Genomic DNA, 22,368 nt, shown 5'->3' on the forward strand with positions numbered 1-22,368 from the left:
CAGGGATACAGTTTAGATCCCCTAAGAGCAAATGAGGAGGTTTAAGAATATAGGACCGGAAGAGACCACCCAGGGCACTGAGAAGAGACCCTTGCAATCCCAGGCAGTTGTGCACTTGTTGGATCAGGCCTCAGATAAAAAGCCAGTTCCAAATTAGTTCACGATGGAGACCTGAGACAGTTCAATCAAAGAAAAGGTGTGTAGTGCCATGTTTGGAACTGTTTGGGTCCAGATGTTTTGGTTTTGACCTACCACTTTTGCAAAGCCGCTGATATTTTTCATGCATAAATTGACCCAGGGTCATGTTGTCCTGAGTGATGGAGTCCCCTTGCAGGTATGACAACTGAGGCAGTGTTTGGAAGTGGTTATGAGGCTCCCGAGGCAGTGTTTCACCTGCGTTCCTGACAAGGAACCTTAGTGCTTTGATAGCAATGAAACAGCTCATCTGGCTTCAGCAGTTCCTTCCCTCCAAACATCTGGGAGATCAGCCCATGTCAGACTGACCCTCCCGGTTGCTAAATTCCAGTCCCAGACTCCAAGTTGTTTGGGATGATCTAATAAAAATAGCAAGAAATCCAAAGCATCTCAAATGGGGACATTTATACATTGCTATATTGGCAGTCTGGGTAGCTACTGCTGGCCTCTCTGAGCCATCCCCAGTTTGATTTTTGAAGGAAACGAAATCCTGAATCAGGGGCACTCCCCTGTGTCCAGCTAGGAGCCAGTATGCCCAGGCAGGAGCCCGGGGAGTGTTCAGAACTCCTCCAGCGTCCTCAGTTGCCTGGTGCAGGTTCTGTTTAATCCCTTCAGAGGAATGTCTCAGTTCTGCCCTCCCCAGTGACAGCCCATCTGTGTACTCACCTACCACCACCACCAGTGCTGCCTTAGTTTCCCTCCTCTTCAGCCTCTTTTACCAGCTGAATCTCCCCATCCTGTGCTGAACACACCCTGCTAAGTGATGAGAATCTGAATTGCAATGGACTCTGCTGATCAAGGCACTCACCACCGTGCAGCATTGGGCCTCAGGAACAGAAGCTCCCAGGATGAGATTCTCTCCAACCAGTGCCCTTCTCTTATCTTTGACCTGTCTTCTCAGGCTTTCACTTGTTTTAGCAGTGAGGAAGGGGGCATTGGTGAGGCAGGAAGTTAATGGTGCACTGCTGTTTGCTACCATGAATAAGTGATACAGTCCCCTTCCTGGTACTTCCCATGGGTGCTGAGCACCCTGTCAGCTAGCCATTTACTAGTATTCATCCCTCCCCAGTTTGTTTATTGTATTTAAAAAGCCCCCTCTTCTGTGCCAGCTCTGCTAGGTTTAATCACCACATAGACTGTGTGTAGTGGGGAGCAGTGCTGACTCTTTCAGCTATATTGGGAATCCCCACTGCAGGGGGAATTACTCTCCAGGTAGGGTTCATCTTCTCCAGGCAGTGGGTTACCAGTTCACCTCTGCCTCCATGATTCTGGAATCAGTTAGTGGTGTGCTGGGTGAGGTAGGGGGGAGATGGGAGCTGAGCTGCCCTCTTCTCTCCCTGCTTCCCCTCATACTTCTCCTTGCTGCAGCTGGCACCTGCATTACACACTAACACAGATGATTAAGAAGAGGGGAGATAATTATGTGTCAAGATGATGTAGCCGAACTCCTAAGCCGGGCAAAGGGAGCCAGACAGATGTGCGAAGCAAGATCAGTGATGGAGACTGACAGCCAGGAGTTTAGGGGCACCCTGGCCCACTGTCACTGTGGAGTGTGCTGTGGCAGGAAGATGTCTGCTCTGCAGGGCTCTGAGCACCTGTTAATCAGAGAAAGGAGCTGGTGAAGCTGACCTCAGAGCAGGGCCTGCAGAGTTTGCCCCTTACCAGTGCAGAATTCTTTGATTAGCAGAGCCCCCGACCTCACTGTGGGGTGGGGCAGTATCACTTTTAGCCCTTGCCCATCCCTGCTGTAGAGAGAGAAGGAGGCACTGTGAGGTGAAGTGACTTGCCCAAGGTGGCAGAGGGCATCAGTGCCACAGCTGCTGGAGTTCAGGAGTTTCTGGCTGGTAGCATTCTGCCTACAGTGCTTGAGTGAGCCCCTCCATGCTCTCTGGACAGCAGGCACTGCTAGGGGCGAGGCCCGGAGCCTGCCAAAGAGCAGACATGCTTCAGAGTGAGAGAGGGTAAAGGCACACTGCCACAGTATGATGCTGCTTCCCCTTCCACCAGACCTCATGAGATGGTCTGAAGGGGAGAGAATGGAGAGACCTGCCACAGACAAGAATTAGTGGCTTTAAGATAGCACAGCCAAAGGCTGTGCATAACAGTATTACATAGTTGCACACATGTATGAGACAGATAGACATACGGGTATTGAATAGATAGATAGGGATAAAGATAGATGCATGCATATGTATGGAATCAGCAGGTGTACAGAACAGAGGGATAGAGAGACTTATCTGGAATAGACAGACAGATGGACATATCTAGAACAGATAAATGTGGAGATAGGAGGACGATAGGTGCACACATATACACGGGACAGATAAAAAGACAGACAGTGTCTTTTACAGATCTAAATGCTCCTATTGGAGCATGGTTCCTGCCATGTTAATATCTCTGCTGCAAGAATGTCAGCCTTATTAGTCTCGGCCTGTGACAATATCTGTAGTATTTGATGGCATTAATGGCAATAATATCCGCAGTGCTGACAATGGCAGGGGTAATATCCACAAGTATTATCAGCATTAGCGGAGATTGTAGCTGCCGTGTGCTATTGGCATGAGCAGGCGTAATGTGTCTGCTATTATTAGTATCAGTAGTAATAAAACCCACAGGGTTGTTAGTATTATCAGTGCTAATATCGGCAGTGGTTTTGTGGGAGAGGAGGTGGATGGAGTGATTGTTAGTATAAGTGGCAATAATACTGACGCTGTTTGCATAACAGTATCCCCAGCGGAGATGGAGGAGAGAGCTTGAGAGCAGATAAGCGTTCTCCTTTTCCTATTGTGAGCTGTCATTTTGATGACAAGATGATTTACCTCTCAGTGAGGGACATGGTGCTGCGTGGATGCTGCGGAACAAGCGTGCTGTTAAAGGGGGTGGCTATGTTGTTGCAGGTGGTGTGAGTGTTTTGTTCAGTGTGCCTTGGTTGTGGTGTTGCAGGCAGTTTTGTGTTACTCAAGGCGGGGAATGGATGTATTTGTTGAAGGTGGTGAGAACTGTTCAGGGCATGTTGGTAGTGGTATTGCAGGTACTATCATTTTGCTGTTCAACGTGGAACAGTTGTGCTGTTGCATGTGGTCTGAGTGCATTGATTCAAGTTGTCTTGGCAGTGGTGTTGCAGGCAGTACACTTGCATCATTCCAGGGATGCCTGTGTTGCTGTCAGTGGTGTGATCGTAGTGGACGAGGTGGGAGTTGTGTGACTGCAGGCATTGTAACTGCATCGAAGTGGGTTGGGTGTATTGTTCTAAATAGTGTAGTTGTGTTGTTCCAGGAGAGTTGGCTGTGCTGCTGCAAGCAGGATAGCTGAACCGGCAAGGTGTGTTGGTTGTGCTGCTGCAGGCAGAGCCACTGTTATTCCAAGTAGGGCACTGTGTTGTAGGGGGTGGTATGGCTGTATCATTCAAGGTGTGGTGGTATGTGTTTCAGGTATTGTGTTTCCTGTCTCATTTATATAAGTTTTAATTCCACCCTCATCGCCATAGTATCCAACCTCCGTCCAACTTGCATTAAGGATTGTGATTAACATCTGTCATGTGGTTCATTTGCTCAGCCTCTGCCCAAGGGGAGAATTGTGTGAGCAGTGGAGTGTTCTGGTTTGGTGGGGCGTGTGTTTGTTTTTCCTAGCTGTGCAGTGCTTGGTGCTTGTATTAGTGACTGCAGCTATAAAAAAAAGTGCTTTGGGTCTGGGGTGGAGGGGGGACAAAATTCACAATGGTCAGTTCACTAAATAATCTCAGACTTCCTGAGGGAGTTCACTGAATAATCGCAGAACAGGCCCAAGAAAGTTGTCACTTGCACAGATGAGTTTTGACTTTGCATTGCCTGAAAGGAGCACAGTTGTTGACCATGATCTTCTTCATCCTTGTGCTCCAGATGACCTTTTAGACTCCCTGAGGTCTAGGCTGTGAAGCACTTTAAAGGGAAGGACCAAGACATTGAACTTGTGTCTCTGGTCTGTGGGCATCTTATGTTGGGCGCAAATGAAAGGCTTGACAGGCTTGTGGTAGTTTCTGTTGCTGAGGAGACACACCACAACTGTTGTGACATTTGTAAGTGTTGTGTGAGTGTGTTCTTCCAAGTGGAATGGTTATATCATTACTAGTGGCAGGGTGATTGCATTGCAGATGATGTGTCACTGCCAGTGTTGTTATCATATCTTTGCAGGAAGCATAGTTGTGTTGTTTGTTGTGACATAGTTGTCTCATGGATGGTGGGGGGATTGTGATATTGCAGCTGTGTCACTGCATACAAAAGTGTCATTGCAGCTGCTGCAGTTATAGAATTATTCATTCTACAACTGTGGGGTGTTTTCATTACAGGAAATGAGCCAGTTTCATTGTAGGTGGTGTTGCAGGCAGTATTGTTGTGTCACTTCAAGTGACATAGTTTATTTTTGCAGCTGATGTAGCTCATTCATTGTGGGTGACATGGCATATCATGTGGCTGTGACATTGTGTGCAACGCTGGTGTTCTCTCTTTTCAGACTGTGTTTGTGGTGTTCCATGTCAGCTTACTGTTTCATTATGTATAGTGTGATTGGTTGTTTTGCTCATTGTTCCAGGGTTGTGTCATTACAGATAGAGTATGTTGTTGTCTGCTGTGTGATTGTGTCATTATCTAAGCAAAGAGGAATGTTTGTAGCAGTTATTGAAATGTGTTTGCTTTTCCCTGCTGTGCTTGGGTTGTTGTAAAGGCCATTGTGTCAGACCATATGGTTGTATCACCGCATGTAGTGATACAACATATGCAAACATCAATACAGCGGTTGGGTGTGTTGTGTCATTCCATATAGTTGTGTTGTTAAAGACACCTGAGTACTCGAGTCATTTCAGGCTATGCAAAAATATCACTATTTCTGGTGTGGCTGTGTTGTTTCATGTTGTGCTTTGGGGTCACTGCAGATGGGTGTGTTTGCTTTTTTTTTTATATGATTGTCCTGTTACAGGCGAACACTTGGGTTTGTGGCACTGCAGACAGGTACTGGGTGTGCTGTTGCTAGAGGCTAGAACTGTGCACATGGACTGAGGTGTGCCTGTCTTGTTTCATGCTGTGATTTTCTTCCCTTTCATCCTTCCAGTGACTGCTGTTTTAGGCCCTTCAGTTGTACCTGCCCATAGCTGTGTAGCAGACAGCAGTGTCTGGGTCGAACCTAGAGCACATTTTTTTGGTCAGTGCAAGCATAGTTAACACCTTCCTTCTGCTCCAAATGAAGTTGTAGTTTGAAGAGGCAGTGTATTCTCAGTGAAGCCCCCCAGGGTCTGTTTCTGGTGAGACTCCCAGCAGCAAGGAGATTAGGATGTAGAAGTGAAAGACACCTGCCAGTCATCCCATCTCTCTGCACAGGGATGGCCTGAAAGGGGAGAGGGCGCTGGGAAGAGGAAACAGGGGAGTGGGGAGAGCCTGAGGAGCGGAGAGAGCAAAGCATAAGCAACAGCAGCCCTGAATAGAGAGCAGTGTTAGCTGGTACCAGCACTGATCTGCCAAGGTCTATGCACACTATGGTGTGCATGTGTGTGCATGTGCCTGTACGCACACATGTGTATGCTGGGAGTTGTGGGGAGATATGGGAAGGACATGTACTACTCAGCAGGACTACAGGTGAGGGAGAGTTAAAACGAAGGCAGTTTGAGCAGAACGCATCCAAAGCTTGTGTTGCTGCTTAGTTTGCCATGGTTCAGTGACATCCGAGGACAAGCTGATCTGCCCTGCAGTGTATTTGTGTCTGTGTGTGTATGGTGCTTCCAGGGACACAAGTGCATTTGTTTGTTGCATTTATATATGCTAGGATATATTGCTAAGATAAAATTACTTTTTTCCTTGTCCATCTATAGATTTTGGGTGAGCAGTATGTCTGCACTGGCATTTCTTGCATGCTTATATGTATTTGTCTGAAAAATGTGTGTCAACCTGCATATATCTGTATGCACTTAGTATATACAGGTTGCATAATAGCATTTTAGTATGCATATGTCACTGTGTGAGTAGTGTGAATGTGTATTTTTGTGTGCTTTGTGTATTTATATGCTTATTTTGAGTGCATATGTATTTGTGTAAGCTTTATGTATTTTTATGTTTATTTTGTGGGTGTATTATGTTAGCCTAGTATATTTATGTAGATTGAATGTATCTGTATATATGTGAGTGTTGTATATTTGAACACATCATTTGTATGAATGTTTATGATGGTGTGTTCTTGGGTGAGTTGTTTATGTATTTTGGGTGCATCAACACTTGTGAGGGAGTTGTATATTTATATATGTAGTTGGCATTTATGTGTTTTAGTGTTCTGTATATGTGTATAATTTGCAGTTATAAATGTTTGTGTGAGGGTGTTGCATATGCGTGTTTGTGGGAGCAATATGTATTTGTGTGCAGGAGTCGAGTGTATATGTGAGAACGTTACAATGTGGATTTGGGTGAGTGTTGCATATGTGCATTTGTGTGAGTATAAATTGTGTGTCTGGTTTGCATCTAAGTGTGTTCATGTGAAAGCTGTGTACATGCATTTGTATACTTATTTGTATGCATTGCTTGTATTATTTGTGTTGCACAAACATAATTGTTTCAATATTATGTATTTTTGTGCACCATTTGGGATATATTTATCTGTACTTAAGGAGGGTATTTTTGCATGGATTTACATGAATGTCATTTATTTGTGCACATGATCTGTTTTTGTGTACTTGTGGGAGCGTTGTCTCTGCATGGTCACGTGACTGGGGTTTAGCATGTTAGGATTAACGGGTGTGTGCTTGTGTCGAAGAGTTTCTTGGCCTTGCCTCCCAGAGGTGGCAGTTCTGTACTTCCCATACATAACCCAAGCTGGAGGTACAGTCAGTAGTGTTTGCATGGAACTGGGTAGGGCTCAGGTGACATGAACACGAAGATGTCCATGAATTCTCCTTCTTCTATTGAAGAAGGAGGGTTGCAGTCCTAGGTGCACAGCTCCCATTGCTGTGCCAGCACGAATCATAGAATCAGAGGGTTGGAAGGGACCTCAAGGGTCACCTAACCCATGCAGCTAAGACTCCTCCCAATCCTTAGAAAAGTATTCTCTTGTGCTTCTCCCTCTGTGTTTTTCCCCAGCTTTGTTTACATCTGTCTGGGTGTCTTTCTGTCTACTCTATACATTGTTGAAGTGCGTATTTTAACCTGTTCTTTATTTTGGGAGGCTTACGGGTTAGGGGGAACAGAATGAATAGTTAGAGCTAAGAGGGTGACGAGGGTCATGGATAAAATATTGGGACAAGATGGGGCAATATTGTGGTGGAGGATTCTGGTACATAGCAGTGGGGCACAGGGAAGATGGTGTGATGAGGACCAGAGGGGACATGGCAATGGGACCTATGCTGATATAGTAAGGGAGGCAAGGTGGACATAGTGCAGAGGTGATGCTGCAGGGGAACATAGAATGATATTGCAAGGGAGGTGATAGGTGATGCGGTAGCAGGACATAAGGATGAAGTGATGGGTGTTGGATATGTCTTGGCTATGGGGTGCCATCTGATGCTATGACAAGGACTGGGGTTCCCTGTGAATAGGTGCAGACATGACAATGCATTGGGGATGACCGGTGACATGCAGGGGAGAAAAGGTGTCATGACAAGCAGACACAAGAGTGATGTGATGATGATGATGATGAGTGAGAGGACAGTGGCCCAAGGTGACTTAACAAGATAGTGAAGACAAGTGATGAGTGAAGATCAGTTAGATATGGCACAGGGCAGCCGGAGTAGTGGACTGAGGATCTCCTGAGGAAGCTTGGCAGATATGTGTATACATGTATTGTGACAAGAGGTGCTAGGTAGCATGGTGCCTGGGATTTATTGCATTACTATAACAGGTCAGTTGTATCATGACATCAGGGCTTAAGTGCCATGCTGCAATAGGCAATGGCTTATCACAGTGATGGGTGCTGAGGTTCCCCAGTGATGGAGCCTATGTCCCACAGTGACTGGCTGGGCAGGGGCCCTATTCCCAGCTGCTGGAAAAACAAAGATCCTATCAGGCAGTAAAACAAAAACAAAGGGGACCTGGAAGGACCTGACAGCCCTAATTCATCACAGCCTGAGTTTTTTTTTTCCCCATGTTCCCATTATATTTGTTTGTAAAAGTGGAAATCAATTTTGAAGGTAATTTTCTGGAAAGAATAGAAGGGAGGTGGGAGGGCTGGATAAGGCAGAGATGGCAAAGGGAAAAAAAATTTAGGCCAGGCACAGCCCAGGGGCAGCTCTTGGCAAGGTGAAAGAAAATTGCATATTCAATCTCCATCCATGAATCTCTCTCACTGCTGCCCGCCTCCTGCTTGAAAACAATGAAGGCTTTCTCCCCTACGCTGCGCAGGGCCGGAGTATCAGTGCTCATTCTAACTTCAGGGTCATTAATTCACCTGATTATTGCAGGAGAAAAGAGAGGGTTGCAGAGGCATCAGTTTGAAAAGAGCCCTCCCTTAGATTATCCTTTGATGAGTTTGTGGGGAGGGGGAACTTGGAGATAATAGGTTGTCTTGGACTCAGACTGTACATATTTGAAATGGGGAGCGTAGCAGAAGTGGCTGGGGTCGGAATGGGGAAAGAAAAGTGGCTTGGGTTTGGGAAGGGCAGCTCGGAAAGCAGTCATTCTTGCAGACCTCTGCTGTGGTGTTACTGCAAATTAAAAGTAGCATGTTCCACTCCGCAGCTATCTTCTGTGGAGGTGGGGGAGCCATGTGTGTGTCGGTGTTGGGGGGGGATCTTATCATTGCTTCTTCAGCAGCCCAGCCGCAGTGTCACCGTGTGAGGTGACATTTGAATTTACAATTCCGCTGAGAAAAGCCATTAATTCACAAATTAACATTTCTCTCTCTCTCTCTCTTGCTCTTTCTCTCTCTCTCTCCCCCCTCTCTTTCTCTCTCTCTCTCTCTCACATGGATGTGCAAGCAATTGAAAAGACAAAGGAAATAGCCTTAAGGAAGAGACTTTACTGCTAGTCTGTCTGTGCAGAGATTGCTACCACTGCTTCTAGATAGATAAACCAATTACCTGAGCTGCTCTGTTCATGGCAGCCTGCTATTACCTCCTTTTGTAGAGCTGAATCCATTGCTGGATTACCCTCTGTGTATCTCATTAATGTAAACCAGCAAGACATTGGGGTCCGTCCCCCTTCCTCTGCTTGGGAGGGGGATGGGGCAAGGAGGGAAGGACAGAGGTAAGGGGCAGTTTGTATCTTCTTCCCGAGGTACACTACCAGCCTCTCATTCCTTCAGAGTCCTGGCAGTCTGCCGTGGGATTGGGAAAATGGGGAGCTTTCTTTTACCCAGGGAAGTTGGACAGGACTTAGCCTGTGGTGACTTCCAGCTGTTGCCCGCCATGTTCAGAGGCATTCTGGCAGTGCTGGATAAGTATGCTGGGCAATCTGCCACAGCCTCCTTCTCACCATGTATTCTTCCCCATGTGTACACAAACAGGTATATGCCCAGGTACAGTGGATGGACACCCCCAGACCTTTACAGGAGTTGGATGGGAGTAGCTTTAGGGAAATATCAACATACACATTCAACTCTCTGCACTGAGGCCTCTATAGACTGGCAGATTCATATATACAAACAGGTGAATGCACAGAGCCCAATTACTCTCAGATGCAACCCCAATGAGGGTCACAGAGCAACACCACCATTGAGATACACCTGTGCCAAACAAAGCAGAAGCTATTTCCATGCATGCATTGCTCACTCTCTCTGTTGCACTCTTTGCCACACACTCAGAAGTACACACACCTTGTCCCATCCTCCCATCTCCTGGGTAGGCAGATGAATGCCAGCCCCTGTACATGCATATTCATATTCATCCATGCACATAATGCTCAGGGAAGCCTGCACGTGCTCACTCACACAAACTGACCTATGCACACACACACACAGCTCAGGCATGCCCACTTATGCCAGCACACAAATCCAAATTCACACCAGTGCACACCTGAATACTCACACCAGCACCCACACTTCTCTCCTATCCAGTCTGGTATATCTGTTCCATTTTCAGGTGGCTTCATTCATATGCACGAGCAATTGTTTGTCCTGGCCTGGCCTTCATGTTGCTAAACATTGTCATCTGCCCTTTGGGGACTTAACTTTAGAGACATACTAACTAGCTCAGCCCTTTATTCTCCTTTGCACATGCACAGGTGAGTTTGAGGAGAAGAAACCTTTGCAAAATGGTTTTCCTAGAGGCCTGTGATCCAATCTGCTCTTTAGCTAATAAGGTTATATGTACAGCAGTGGCTGAAGATCTTGTCTGACAGTCCCCTCTTCACACCAGGACAAGCCAGGGTGTGAGCATCTTCTCCATAGAAGGCAGAGACCAAGGTGGATTCAGAAATGTCCAGGCTGGGGAAACAGGGGCAGCAGGGCTCAGTCCCCAGAAAGGGTTGGATGTGGAAAGCACTACCTCTGTGTAGTGCTGCCCATTTCATGGAGCGTTGTGCCTCTGGCCTCTGGCTGTTGTTGCCTTTGCTCTTTAAAACCTTCTGAAAAACCCATCCAGTTTATGGGGAGCACCTGCCCCTCCAGTGTCCATATGCCCCCACCATCCACAGCGCCTGGACAAGGAGCAGCGTCCCACAGCAGGCGCAGGGAGACAGATCACAATCAGTGGAGGAATCAGCAGGCAGTGCCAGTAATTCAAACCATCCTGACCGTTCAGTGAACCCGAACCTGCTGACCTTGACAGCACTAGACAACAGCGGCCTCAGAAATCCCAACCTTTACCGCGGCGTTGGCTGAGGATGGCTCGTGTTCTCTCTCCGATCACATCCCGGCAGTTACGGGGCCCGACAGTCAATCCCCAGTGCGCCGATTAGCTCCTAATTTGGCCATCTCTGCACTCCCAAGCCTACAGCGGAGATGATGTAACATTAAGCATCATTCGCTGCTTGCAGATGGAAACCATCTCTGCAGAGGCTTGTCTTCATCTGCTCAGGGAAAATACCAAGCACCTTGTTCTTGAGCTGAGCTGGGAGGAGATATCCCCCCACACCCACCCCCACTCCCACATCCACCCCCCTGCTTTCCCCAAGATGGAAGCTGCAGAAAGAAAGGGGGTTTTGAAAGAAAGGCAAGAGCTCTTTGCTTGTCTAATGAACTGATGGAATCCTCCAGCCTTGTTTCACTTGATCCCCAAGGGGAGGCGGGGAGATCTCACCTAGAGATTAGTCCATTAGAAACCCAAGTGAGGGAGGGGAGGAAGGGAGAGAGAGGGAGAGAGAGCACAGGAGAGCAGATGAATTCTGCCAGAGGAACTTGCGTTAAAGAAAATGCAGTTTATGAAAGTTTTAATTCCCCTCCTAGGGAATGTTGGATCTCATCCAGCAGTATCTGAGGCTGCCAGACAACGGCTGAGACAAACGCACACTCTGACTGTGGCAACTGGCAGGGGCTGGGGCAGGTTTTGAGACCATGGGCAGGGAGGACACCCTCGATAGTAGTAGATTGACTGGGATGAACAGTTATGGACTTCTGTTAACATAGATATATAGCTCCACATACCTGTAGCTTGGTTGAGCCAGCATCAGACTCTGAATTTAAGGGATCAGAGTTCAAATCCTGCTCAGGCCAAGCTGTGCAAAGTGGTTAGTGGGTTGCCCCCCACCTGTGCCTCAGTTTTGGCCTGGTATAGGGCTAACTTCTTGGTGGAATTATTTAAATAGGGCAGGTCCTGCTCTGAGCAGCATGCTGGATTAGATGTACTCCTGAAGTCCCTTAATTTTCTATGATTCTATGTGTATATATATATGTCTATCTATTTGAATCTCTGCATAACTATAAATATACACATACCTATCTACTTATCTATGTGAATGTATATACACATATTTACCCTCCATCCATGTGCAAAGGCACATGAACATGTGCATGCATATACATACACATCTGTGGTGCCTGTCTCTGCCTGTACTACTATAACAGTGCCGGAGTTGTTTAAAGGGGTCTTAATGTAAATAAGTAATGGCTGACAGCGCCAGATACACATTGCTGTGAGTCTCTCTTCCTCTTTCTCTCCATCCATCCATGTGTCTGTGTGTCTGCTTGCATAGTGCATTGCCCTGGGACTCAAGGCCCATTCTCCCTTCTACAAAGGTACCAGCTAGCAGGAAAGAGCTGAACATCTCAGGAGCCTGCAGAGGCTGAGCAGGGGCCAGGCCTTGAAGGGGGCATAGGATCAGTCCCATTTGGAGAGGGGGCTTGGCCAGGCTGAGGCATTTTCCTCTGTCTCCCTCTTCTGCTGCTTCCATCAGGAGCTCACAGGTGTCATACAGCTGTTGTGCAGCCAATGGCGCAGCTGGCGGGCTGAGCGAGGGTGTCTGCACGTCTCACTGGGACAGGCTTCTAATGAAGTGTCTTCAATAGGCATTTAATTAAACTTAAACGTGACACTTATTGCACATGAAACATCCGCCAGGTTCCAGAGGGCCTGCAACCCTCTTGGAGATGCTTCTCTGCAGTCTGGTTCTCGTAAAGGACCATGTGGCATTTCCATAACTGGCTGTCCTGAGCTGTCCAGAGCTCTGGGCTGGGGTGGCATGGAAGGAAGTTCTGTAGGCCCCCAGGACTTCAGAGCAGAACATCCCCACAGTTTGGGAGGACTTGGGTGAGTGCTTCCTGATATCACCTCTGTGCTCTGCATGCATCTGAGCTCCCAGAGGGAGGGCAAATATCTCATTAAGTCTGATGGTTCCTTTCTGCACTGCATCCTGCTGTGGCCTGGACCCAATTGCTAACGATATTCAGACCTTGTGTGTCCTTACTGTCAGTTCTATCAATGTTCACCTGGCTTCTTCCATGCAGGAAAATTGTAATGCATTTTACCAGTGACTTGCAGTAGTTACAGGGAAGTGGGACATGATGAAACAGTTATATGGTAATAAGGGTACAATGAAAGTCTCAGATAGTAGTGGTATATTGCAGCAGTGCAGAACAAAGTTATTGCAGTTCATGATCATTTGCAGTGACCATTCTCTTGCAGTGTAGTTGCTTACTCTTTGCTGTTTTGGAGAATCCCGCTGATATAAAAGAACATTGCTGAAATGCAGCTGGCTCTGGGGCAGAGCACAGCAGCTGCTGAGCAGCACAAAGCAACAACATAACAATTTAGGAAGGCGCGGATTGTGTCTCCATAAAAAATCTTGGGACGATTAAGATGGGAAGCATGTAATCACTCAGATTTGAATTTGTTCAGGACAGCTGGGTTAATATCTGCACTCTCACAAAAAGGGAAGAGGGAATGTTAATGACTGAGTGATCAGAGCCTTTGTTTTATGGCACAACGCACATCCAAAAAAAAAAAAAAGAAGGAAAAAGAAAAGCAGCTTCTAACAACACCCTGCTGGGGCACTGGTTCAGTGCTGACTCAGAGAAGTGTCCATAAAATGATTCACTAGCACTTGGCTTGGGAGCAGGTCTCCAGCCTTGTTTAACTTGTGAGATGTGATGGGGTCAAGGCTAATGTGCATGTGGGGAGAGGGGGCCAGGACAAGAAAGAACGTGGGATCCATGAGACCCCAGACTATTGTGATACAAGGGGGAAGCAGGTGTGTGAGATCAAGGGAGGGAGAAAGCAGAGTATTTTATTGGGAGGAGAGGATGGTGGAACCAGCAGGGCTGGAGAAAGAGACACCAGTAAAATTTTGAGTGCTTCAGCTACCGCTTGATACAGGTCAGCCAGTCTGGCACCAGCATGCTCACTAGCATCTCAAGGGTTTCAAGAAGCTGGGAGACAGGACTGTGAGGGAAGAGCCACAGCTCCCTGCTCCTCTTCCCGTCTTTACTGGTTCTGGTAATGGCGTTGATTTGCATGTCAGGCAAAGCGCTGCTTGGGAAAAAAAAAATCCCCTCTGAGTGTGGCGGTGTCAGCGCTCGCTGTTGTTCGACAGTGTAAAATTAAATTAATAAAGCCCCCAACACAGGAAAACATAACAGGAAATTAATGGCCTTTACTGTCGCTCTGATGCAGTCATTTGCAACCCTGCTTTCCGCACCAAAGACTTCATAAATGCAAGCAGTTTCTCTAAACAAGCATAGTTAGGGCTGCATGCGATGTAATTTTTTGCCTTGCTTGTGTCCTTTTGGAGCTAAACAAAAGCCACCATTTTTTATAAGCTCCCCAAGACACTCCTTGCCAGGACCAGCTCCAGACGTGGGAGCTGAGGGGTAGGAGTTTGGTCTGGAAAGTGGAACGTGATGGCAGTTGCAGGCAGGGCATCTGTCCTGCTTGAGAACTGCAGTTGCCTTCTTGCCCCGTGTTCACCAGGCAGCATCCTCCTCCTAGCCAACTCTGCTGCAGAAAATGTTATGTGCACCAGCTGTGGAGGGACCAGGTCCCTAGCCAGTGCAAATTAGCATAACTCCATTGAAATCAGAGCTACACCAGCTTACACCCATTGCTGCTGCTCTTTCAGGATAAACAGACTCATGCATTAATCCCTGATGGCAGCTGCATTTCAGTTTTGCTAACGGGTCAAACCTAACAGAGCTGGCATGAGATACTGAACTTATTTTAGGTTCTGTGTTATGCTGATATAAATCTAGTGACTCCATGGTATAAGTGGGATTTTGGTAGATTTATTACAGCAGAATTTAGAGCAGAATTTCTCTAACCCTGAAAACCATCAAGCCGTACCAAACTCCCACAGAGGAAGTACTGGCACCCCATACAATGACAGAGCCCAGCCCTAACCAGCAGTCAGTCACCTCCTGCCAACATGTGCGTGTTCCCTCCCACAAAGCCATGCCCACTGTCATATATAACCTACATGCATGTCAGGACTGCCACACACACAGCTACCTTTACTTTTGCATGCTGAAAGTTGCGGAGATGGGCATGCTCACAGCTTCTAGTCAAACAACTAGATGTGCACACTGTCACTTCCCAGATACCATGTACTATATTTGCATTTATACTTGCCAACTGTATTAAATACATATTAATTGCATATGCATGCGCACGCACGGGCATTTAAATGCAGAATTTCATGGCTCTGTGATAATCCAAAGCATATTTGAATGTATGTCATTATACATTTGCACACATCGTTCATTACATGTGTACAGTGAGTTGCTAAATATACATTGGCACACCTACCCACAGTCTTAACTGTGTATTATTTTTCTGCACTTTCTTCATCTGATGTACAGCTGCATGCCCACACACCATACTAACTGACCCAGTGCCTCTCTTATAGTCTCCCCACCTTTCCAACCCCTTCACACCCTGCTGTCATCCCAGTGAATTCTCTGTGTGCTTGACTCTCTCTCAGCTGAAGCTCAGATCCTCCTTCTCTATCAGCCGCAATAACCTCAACCAAAGAAAGTCCTGTCAATCCCTGCAGCCTTGCTAGGTGCTGAAGCTCAAAATGAAGCCTTCTGGAGAAGGTGACCCCTTTCATCCAAAAGGCAAAATGGAGCAGCTCTCACACCAATTGTTCACCCTCCCAATCCAAAGCCTGCTGGGTCACGAAAGAGGGTGAGAGGTTCAGCCCAATGCTGCTGCTGTCTACCTTTTCCCTGCCTGGTGGGTAAAAGTGTTCCTGAGGGATTAGAAGGGCTTATTATTGGTAAGAGCACCGAGAGGGAAAATGGAAACCTTTAGCACAGTGCTTGTCAGCCTCGGTAGAATGAAGGCATCCCTTGTTGGACTCAAGGTACCCCTCGGAAAATTCCCACTCTTAGTTTTCACTCACTCTTTGACAATGGAAAAATAATAGAGCAATTTTTCTGTTTCGAAGAACTCAGGAAGACCGCAGCAGGTGGGAACGTTTTTAGCACAATGAAGTCTCTTTCAAAAGCTCTGGGTTTATTTTGTGAATCATGTCTGCACCCTTAACAGCGCTAACATTGCATAGCACTGTGCGGCACCCATGAAAAGATCTCAAGGTCCCACCAGGCCATTGAGATTCGCTGCTTTAGAAACACAGGCATGACCAGATTGGCTCAGATTCTGAGTTGATCTCATCTGGGACCTTGTCTCAGGCAGCACCGAGTGTTTCTGAGGAGGGGGATGTGGAGCAACCTGCTTCCCAGCCTTGGTCTCCTCTTGCATTCTGCAGAGTTCAGCTTGATCCCCGAGGCAGGAGATTTACTCTCTCCCTAGCTGAATGTTTGACCTCAGCCCCTGGGGGAAGTGCCCAGGCTTGCGGCACAGCTCCAGTGCGGTGTGGCTCCTCTCCGGGCCTGTGCTGAATGCAGCGAGAGGGTTTGTGCAAGGCTGGCTGCCGTGAATGACAAGCGCTGCGTATTGATCGCATTCTGAACTCGGCCCAGCCGATAGAAGGTAATTAATGACTCCATTTGCCTCAGTACCGAGGAGAACAATTGAGTTTGAAACTGCAACAACTGGCAGTGCTGAGAAAGGCCCCCCGGGGGATGTCCAGGAAAGATGCCTGACAGGCTTAGGCTGCATGGGGACCTGGGAACACATCAGAGAGGGAAAAAGATCAGGGAAAAGAGAGAAAGGGGAAGAGCGGTATTAGCACAAAGGAGAGCGCGGGGAAGGTGCGTGTGCGTAGGGCAGGGCAGAGGTAGGCAGCAGACAGGAAAGGCACAACAGTGCCGGCCAATGTTTCTACTTCTTGGGGGGTTGTTTCTTAACCAGGTTTGGGGCTCCTTCAGGTAATATTTTCCTCATCTGGGTATCTCAGTTTCTAGGGGGGTTTCCTTTGCTTGTTGAGGATTTCAAGGCTTTTCAGGTTTTCAGATATCCACAGCATTTTTTTTTTTTTTGGCCTTATGAATTTGCTATGAATTCACAGACCAGACTCTAAGTCCTCGTGTCCCCAGGGGACAGGCGGGGTGTGTGCTGGCAGGAAGGGCCACTCCGGGTTGTTGAAGAAACTGAAACACGTGCAACCCGCCTATGAAAGGAAGAAAACCTTGGTTTTGTGTTTTAACAACCGTTTTCATGTTAAGTGCACATCAGGCTTTTGTCTTGATGCTTTTACATTTGCATTTAGTATTTCTAGGTGTTCTGGAGACCACTTAGAGGTAGACTCACAGTGGAAACACACTGGGATAGACATGCCATCAAGGGGCTTCCCGTAGCTGACAAAGCTAAACTGCAGCTGGGATGGAGCTGTCTTACAGGCAGAGCCGGAATCGCTGCAGCAGGCTGAGCAGTTCGGTGTTGGACAGATGCCATCCCCGCAGAGGTTTTGACAATTACATGTGTTCTGCAGAGTCGGACCAGCCACGTTCACTTCTATTACGACTATGATTTTTATTGGCAGTGTCACAGAGACCCCCCTTGTACTGTGCAGACCCTGAGACCCTGCCCCAAAAGAGGCTGCAGCCAAAGTAGCACTGCAGTCTCATGACAGAGAAAAGTGCTCCTGTGTCACCCGCAGCTGGGGGCGTTGCTGTGTCACTTGTTGGGTTGGTTCTGTGTCATCTCTGAAGGTGTTTCTGTTTCAAATATCAGGTTCTGGGTACCCCTGTTAGGTAAAACAATTTCTGTATGGCTTGTTGGGGTGTTTCGGTGGCACCTGTAGTTAGGGGTGTATTTGGGGCAACCAGTCCAGTTGTGATATCCAGATGTGGGGTTCAGTGTTACCTGTCAGGGAATTTTCTTGTTGCTTCTTAGGGTGTTTATGCGCCACATGTTAAGGTTTTGACAACCGGTGTTGTTCTGATGTACGTTCTTTCTCAGATCCAGATTCTCCAAGCACCCCCCCAGGAGCAGAGGGGTGTAGGGCTGGTTCTGCTTGTGCTTTCCCTGCCAACTGTAGACCGATGTCAGGAAGACTGGGAATAAAGCCTGTGGTTCTGCTCTCAAGGCATTTGTCAAAGCTTTCCTGTTCTAAGGGAGAGGTGTCCATGCATCCCTGGGCTGGAGGGATTCCTATGCCAGTCACAATTGGGATCATGGGAGTCATCTCTTGCTAGTCCCACATGTACTGCCAAGTTATCTGCCTGGCGTTCTCTACTGATTTTGTCTCTGAAGCAGTATGTCACCACAAGTACGACTTTGCCTATACTTTCCTCCTGTCTACAAACTCCATCTCCTCACCCTCCACTCCCTCACAGTGCCCCTCACTCCCCAACACACCTCCCAGATGCACCCTGTGTCCTCCCAGAAACTTTGCTGCTTCTCAGGCCTTCCTCTTAGCCTCCCCGGGAAAGTAGTCTTTCTCCCTGAGCTCTGTCATCTCCGGAGGCTCCTGCACCCTGTGAGTTCCTCTCTTTACATTTTATCTTTCTGAGCCCATGCTTGTTCTTCTCTCAGAGTCCTCTGTTCTCCAGTTATCCCATGCCTTCTCCCTACTTCCCCACTACAACTAACTCAGTCTCTTCCCCTTTGCCCATCACAATGTCCATTCTTTATGGCATGTGCTGCCCTCCCCAGATTTTGCTCCCAAACTCTCCTCACCCCAGCCTTTCTCTTGAATGTTTCTCCACCCTGTTCCTTTGCCATTACCAAACCTTCCTCTTCCAGCCACAGTATGCCCAGCTGCTGTATTTTTACCATACAGCTCGAGATATTTGGGATTTTTCCTAGACCCCCAGTGCTGGAGTGGCATGTTTAGATGAGAATCCCAGCTCCTAGGTAAAGCAACCACAATGCAGCTCTATCTCTTGTAGTTTGAGAGAAAACCTTGAAAATGCAACCTCCCAGGCTCCAACACCAAGACACAAACCCAGAGATGTGGGTTTTTAAGGGTGGGACTGTGTTTATGAAAATTCTAGGATTGGCAAGGCAGGAGCTAAAAACCTCCATCTTTCAAGATCCTGTATTTCAAACTTTCCTAGCCTTATAAATAATCTGCCAGTGGCCCTATAGGGAAATCCTCTCAGGGAACTTTCCCCTGAAGTCTCAAGCCCAGTACCCCTACAAGGAGTTTAAGAGAAGTCTCTGGGCCACCGGCACATCTCCTGCTCTGCATTCCTCAGCTGTCACAGATCTAACCTGACTTCCTGCATATCACCAAACAACAGAGCTGCACCCACCTAGCTCGTATCTTCTTTTCAAGCTAAAACACACCCTGTCTCTCTTTCTCTTTAAAACTTTATCTGTCCTTTATGTAAACTGCTTTTTGTTCCTTCCTGTACAGCTCACTCCTTCTTCCCTGTCTTTAACCAATTTGGTTTCTTTTCTCTTCCTCTCTCCCCTGTTCTCCTTTCATCCCTTTTTCCATCCCTCAGTGGCAGTGCCAGCCCTCTCTCATCACCAGCACCCGAGTTTTCCCAAAAAATATAATAAACAAACAAACAAACAAATAAATAAATAAAAAGGTCAGTGAGCAGAGCAGCAATAACCCCTAAAACAGTACTATCAGTGGGACATGATTGATCAATTGAATTCCATAGCGGCTGAAAAATGTGGGATTAAGTAGTGTATTATACGCACAATGAGTTGAGGCATGATGTTCATTTCAAGTTCATTTCGCCAGCCCTCTGCCACCAGATCAGGCAATCAATAGGGGCAGCAGATATCATATATCACCTCTCTTCGCGCTGGGGAGAGAGCACCATAATCTCTCGCAAATTTAGAGTGACAGATTTGTCAAGATCTGAAGGGCCCCTGAATAAATGAAGGAAAAGAGACTCCTACAGCGACTTGTGAAAGCTGTGGTTTCAGCTTCTATGCACAAAGGCATGGCAAATGCCCAAGCACTCACATATACACATACAGATACACAGACACATTACAGGCACACAGACATACAGATGGTATACGCATGCAAGCATGTATAGCCGCACATATGCACACAAACACACACACAAAGGGTGGACTCTGGCCCTGTGAAAGTCAATGGGTTATTTGCCATTCTGTTTGTTACAGACCCATATTACAGATGTGCAGATATACTGGCATGCAAAGCACACACGGACCTTATGTGCACACAAACAGGCCCTCATGGACATGGATTCAAAGCCCAGTACATCACACTCCTCCATGTCAGAAGACAGACATGCAAATCACGTATCATCTATTGTGCACACACTCACCCAGATACACACTGGAGCATCCAGTCTACTATGTACACAGTCAGGCATGTACATTGACATAAAATCCACTATGTGTACACACTATACACATACACTCGTATACAATCCTTTGAGTACATATTCAAACATGCACACTACCATGTAGTTTACTGCATGTGTACATACTCATGCCCACACAGATATGCCCAGCAACACAGTGGTGTACTATGTGTACACTAGCAAAGACATGCACCCTGACACGCAATCTACTGAGCACTCAGGAAGCCAAGCACACTGAGTGACAAGTGTGGAGAAACATCCAAAGAGAAGCACACACAAATTTACATTAAGGACTTTCTAGAAATGCAGAAAGGCAAATATACCAGTACACATAGTCCTATTTGTGAGCACTGATCCAGCTTTTCCAGACAGCCCCATACCAGCATCCCAAATGCTACATGCCAGTTTTTCACAATGGGGACCAGGGTCTTCAAAAGATCTACACACTCATATAGGTACTTGTCAGGAGGTGTTTTCCGGAAGTGCCTAATGGAATTAGGAGTGCGAGTCCCATTGAAACTCAACAGGTCCCTGCACTTAAATGCCTTCAGGGCTTTGGAAAACAACCAGCCAGTATATTCCCAGCTAGCAGAAACCAGCCTGCATCCAACAAGCTGAGCTATTTGAAAGCAGAGTCCTTGCTTTGTTTTTGCTCAGGCAACTTTCTCAGAGATTCCAGTGAGAGTTTGGCTTGGGAAGAAAGATTTCAGGATTTGGCCTCATGGGAATAAGACTAAGCAGAGTAAAAAGGGATTAGCACCAGCAAAGAGCCCCACCCTGGTCGGAGAAGGGAGAGAGAAATTGAGAGAGGGCGGGGGGAATGCTGCTGGCTGGGACAAATCAATATGTAATATTTTCTGTGGCGTTGTGAGTGGTACTGTACTACGTTACTGTATATAATGTACTATTGATTATATCATATCGTATAATCACCTATAAACGGATATATCTCACAGCCAGGAGGGAGCAGGCTCAGTTATTACTCTGGGCCACCACAGAGTCAAGCTTCCAGTTGGGATAGGAACTGTGCAGGGAAACCACCCAGCAGCGCACACACCCTCAGTAGGATGGGTCCCAGGTTTTTCTGAGTGCAAGACAGCAGGGCCCAAAGCAACCTACAGTGAGTGCAAGGGCAGGCTGAGGTGCTCCCCCCAGTACTGCTCTACCTTTGGGAGGCTCACAGTTAGAAGAGGAAAGGATGAGATTGAGGAAAGGTGCCCAGTCTTAAGCAGTACATTGCAGCCTACAGGCTTCATGGATTGTGAGCCTCAGACAAAACCTGGCATAACAGAGAAGGCCTTGCATTGAGGGTAACAACGCAGAGCCAAGGAATGGGAGGTATCAGAGGGAGATCCTGACCTCAGATGAGTTAATAACAGACAGACTTAGATTGGATGGAGGGGAGGGCTTTGACAAAGAAACTTAAGCGAGACGGGAAGGGGAGTTATAGCAGAGCCTGACTTGCAGGCAGGAAGCTTTTACAGAGAGAGACTCACTTTGGGTATGACAGGGCATTTTTACATAGAGATTCACTTCAGATGGGACAGGGGATTTTTACAGAGATAGTCTGAGCTTCACGGGGGTGGAGGGGGTCTAACAACAAGATTTACCTTAGCTGCATGACACGTTAGAATAGGGGACTCATGTTGGCTGGCGTGGAGGATGGTAATGAAACACACTCAGCGCTGGTGGCATGAGCCCTAGAACAAAGATCACTGCAGTAGTCACAGGTTTATAGCACTGGATGGGGAGGGCGATTATGCAGAGGGAGACTCAGCTCATATGAGCCAGGAGTTTATAACGGAGAGAAATACTTGACTGGAGGGAGCAGGGTATTAACAGAAACAATTCTTAGTCTGAGATGGGATGCGGGCTCAACAAAGGCTAGTGCATGTTGGATGGGACGGGGAGCTAACATTCACCTCAGATGGGACAAGGAATTAGAGACAGATTCTCCTCAGTTGGGGTTTACGATGAAGACAGCATTACCTCGGGAGGAACGGTGAGGGATAGTTGAGTTATGAGGGAGACAGGTTCACCTGGGATAAGACAGGGAGACAGAGTAGAAACCAACTCCTGTTAGGTGGGACAGAGATTTATACCAGTGATCGGCTCATGCTGGATGAGGCAGGACGGTTAGCAGTGGCAAGCCCACTT

The 22,368-nt window shown here is 47.2% G+C and overlaps 1 protein-coding gene across 4 annotated transcripts in view; it reads left to right on the top strand.

Moving 5' to 3' along the window:
- The window catches only part of PAX2 (paired box 2), a 59,837-nt gene that overhangs the window by 3,787 nt on the left and 33,682 nt on the right, over positions 1–22,368 (top strand). The window lies entirely within an intron of this gene.

The sequence above is a fragment of the Crocodylus porosus genome, unplaced genomic scaffold (genome assembly GCF_001723895.1).
Source record: "Crocodylus porosus isolate Cpor-Errol unplaced genomic scaffold, CroPor_comp1, whole genome shotgun sequence".
Classification (NCBI taxonomy): domain Eukaryota; kingdom Metazoa; phylum Chordata; order Crocodylia; family Crocodylidae; genus Crocodylus; species Crocodylus porosus.